We start from the raw sequence: 3,614 nt of genomic DNA, 5'->3' as shown, positions 1-3,614 counted from the left end.
CTGCGTACAAAGCATCGGAGACACACAGCACACACAACAAATATCCCTCGCTCACGAGAAGCCGCACCGTCCACACCTAACTCGCGGCTGCCTCGGAGCTGTAGGTAACCGGCAGAATTCTGTCTATTTAGCAGACGTCTGTGGTGCGTTGTCCTGGATGTCTATGTGGCGCACTTCCAAATGCCCACCTCACCCGCAGCCAGCACACAGTCTCGCTTCCAGCAGCTGTAAAATCAATCAATCAATAAAGACAATCAGTACTGCGCAATGCACTGCGTATGGACACAACACATCTATGAATGCACCTGAAAAATATTCACATTGACCAAACGGATCTAAACTTACCCTCTTTTCTTCTCGACCGACTCCGAGCTGAACTCTTCACAGCTTCTGCCCGCGATGCCACATCTGGTTGTTTCTAGCTGAAGCTCCTGCATGCTGTCTCGTAATATGTCTTACAGGCAGCTGGAAAACAATTAAATGAGAGTGGTATCAATAAAAAACATAAGTCACAGTAAAATTAAACAAGGAAAGATGAAAAAGTAAAAATTACTTAGACACAACGGCGTCATTATCAGCGTCATGTAAATCTGGACTTGCAGACAGCTCTGAGCAAATATAGGTTACAGCCTCGTTATGAGGCGAGGTTAGTCTGTAAAAAAAAAAAACTATGGTTAAGATCGGTATCTATTAACGTATCTATGTCCTTATACAGAAGAATTAATGAAATTCATTCAATGAAAGCATATTCTTTAAATCTTACCCTTGCTCTGGTTCGTAGCGCCTGCTACAGTTTATCTCAGAGTTGTGAAGACGGCGACTGCTTCCTGTAAATTACGAGATAAAAAAATATATACTTTTATAAAACAACATCACCAGCTTAGCTCTGTAATGAATGGTGCTGAAAGCAGCCACAGCTCTGTGCTGCTCGCGTTTAAACTTGGTGGGGTTTAAAACATTACTGCCAAGTCTAAGTAGCCTGTTTAACATCCAAAGACATTGTACGATCAAGAGTTAATAAACAGTACAGACTAGCTCGCCGTTTCATTAATAATCATATACTTACGTTGTCTTCTTCTTTTCTGTGAGCGCATCTTTGGAGAGTGTACCGACAACTCTTTTACCAGTTGGCCTGAAATATTCCCATATTTCGGAAGTTTTTGCTCTAACTCTCAGACTCATCTCCCATGTCCCGCCGATTTTTTTCAAATGGAAGCAGTGAGGGCGGGGCAGAGTGATAGAGAGAGACCGTGGAGCAGATTAACCAGCAGGGCGCGAACAGCGCACACACTGGTGTGGAGGTGAATTACAGTGAGTTATAATGGATTACTGGGAAATGTTAATAAAAGCACAATTGAAGTCTGGATTATGAGGCCATTTCAGCAGAGCCAACCGCTTCATATGCCACGGACATGTGAATATGGTGCTGAATTTGCCAGTATTTTAAGAAGAGAAATGGTTGGGACCTTGTCATGCAATGACAAACCTGATATGCTTTATGTGAAGCACAGTGTTTTGGTGTCAGCAGAAAGACTTCTCTTAGAAAACTGTCCAGTGGAGCCTCTGTCTCCATTCCACCAGACAATGTTGGATGAGCAAGACCAAAGACTGTAGTCATGTCACTATGCTCAGTGGTTGAGCTAGCACATTTTACCTTTGTGGCAAAGCCTGATTAAAACTAATTGTTGAAATAAATTATTTTGTGTATCTTTTTTACATAACATTGGTCATTGCTAATGACGTACAAAGTAATTAATCTAGCATACTTCCATTAAATAAATCAATTCAAGCTAAAATTGAAGAGTCTACAATTAGGCTATACTGAGTCTGATCTATTTTAAGAGATTTTCTTAAAATTAAGTTAATACCTTTTAGAAAAATGTCACCTGGGGTAAAACTCCCCCTGCTACCCTGATTTGCATTTGTATAGCTCACAGCATTTTCATTTACATGTGAAAGCCTCCCCTAGAATTAGAGGGAGGGGGGGTCATGGGGAGACAACTGCCAAGCAAGGCCCACGTCAATTTCCGACAATTTTCGGCAGTTTTCGGTGTTGCCTGTAAATTGCCGTGTACAGCCGTAAACCTGAAGTTCCACGACAATCTACAGTGCCGCATACTGACGAAAATCCCACTTTTCATGCAGTGTGTCTTTGTTGAGGTCTGGTATCCTGCGTAGGGCAAGCACCAAGACATCTGTGTCACATGTGTAGATATGTGGGGTTTTGCCAAAATGACTTACTCCTACTGCATACATGATCAGTAGAGTGTCCGCCTCTTCTTGTGAGCTCCTCATGCTCACCATGTTAACTTTTGAGGCCATAACACCTTTGTGTGTGTGAAGTGTGACTGGCAGTTTACATAGTTCAACAGCTTTATGAGCAAGGTAGAGGACGAGGTTGGCTTTGGTTTCCTTAGATCCCAGGAAAGCTTTAAAGTCTTTGATTGGTGTAGAATCTTGTATTTTGTATCCCTTATCCTGTGCTTTTCCCACTGTATGGACCTGTCTCGTTCTGTCTTTCATGGAGTTTGTGATGGTATAGCTGTCAAATAATAATATAATATGTCATTGCAGCCTTGTGCCTTACTTTCAACACTTTGAATGAAGCATTCTGCCAGATCTTGGCAACAGTTTATGCCATTTTTCCTGACAACCATCTCCTGCACAACAGCCATGCCATCTATTAAGATGCTATCCAATGTGTGTGTTGATTGTACTGAGCTACTCTCTGTAGATTGTTCAGAGGGTACTGTTTCTGAAACCAGTCCCTCTAGTTCATGGATGAGGGCAGACTTAGCTGTAGTGGGCAGCAAAGAACCATCAGCCAACATTAGGCTTGCGTTATAATCAGCAAATTCATATGTTCCCACAATTTCCTTCCACTTCCAGTTCCGTCCAGTTCTCTTGAGGACTTTGCAATGAGGAGCAAGCGAACAAACAGGGAGTTGGTTGCTTTCATCTGAACAACTTCAGAAGATGACTTAAGCTTAATAGTTTTGCATCCATCTTTCCAGGTCAAATACTTCAGCTTCGACATTTTGTCCCACATATTATTTTCTCCTCTGACCCTTTCATTAACGTAAGTTTCAAGTGCTTTTGCACCTCGTAACTCGGTGTCCAAAATATCATGCTGCACTGCTGTTGGCATTATTTGCTTGGTGACAAAGTTAACTAATTTCAATTCAGATGCATCATCATTCTCTGGTGGGCTGAAGGGGTTTGTGATGCTCAACACATGTTTCACATGTTTTACAGCTTTTTCCTGAAGTGTATTTCTGGATAAAGAATGTTGATGATGTTTGTTTCTCGTGGGATCAGTTATATTAAGCATTTGCTCTGTCTCACCAGCCAGTCTAGCCAGCACTGGGGAACTCAGGCAGTACTTCAACAGGCCCTGATTGTCAGTGGTTTAGCCCAAAATGGCACCCTCTCCTTTGTGAATCTTGTTCATATGCTCTTGAGCATGATCAGGTCCAATGGTTGTGAAGGGAATAGGGTTGGTACTAACAACAAAGTCACCACTCTTGATATCTTGCCAAATGGAAGGCTGTCTTCTTTCCAGGTGATACATATGTGCAATATACTCAGGAATATTCTGGGCATAATCATGCCTG

General features: G+C 42.1%; 1 long non-coding RNA gene across 1 annotated transcript; it reads right to left on the bottom strand.

The window, feature by feature from the left end:
* Nucleotides 1-354: 354 nt before the first annotated feature.
* On the bottom strand, nucleotides 355-1,384 carry LOC120567286. The gene is made up of 4 exons (XR_005640537.1): nucleotides 1,067-1,384; nucleotides 764-827; nucleotides 554-652; nucleotides 355-465 (listed from the first exon to the last, which is right to left on the bottom strand). It is a non-coding gene; the product is annotated as an uncharacterized LOC120567286 (long non-coding RNA).
* Between the last annotated feature and the right edge of the window lie 2,230 nt (nucleotides 1,385-3,614).

The sequence above is a fragment of the Perca fluviatilis genome, chromosome 10, assembly GCF_010015445.1.
Source record: "Perca fluviatilis chromosome 10, GENO_Pfluv_1.0, whole genome shotgun sequence".
In the NCBI taxonomy this organism is placed as follows: Eukaryota; Metazoa; Chordata; class Actinopteri; order Perciformes; family Percidae; genus Perca; species Perca fluviatilis.
This window is presented reverse-complemented; position numbering and strand designations above follow the sequence as displayed.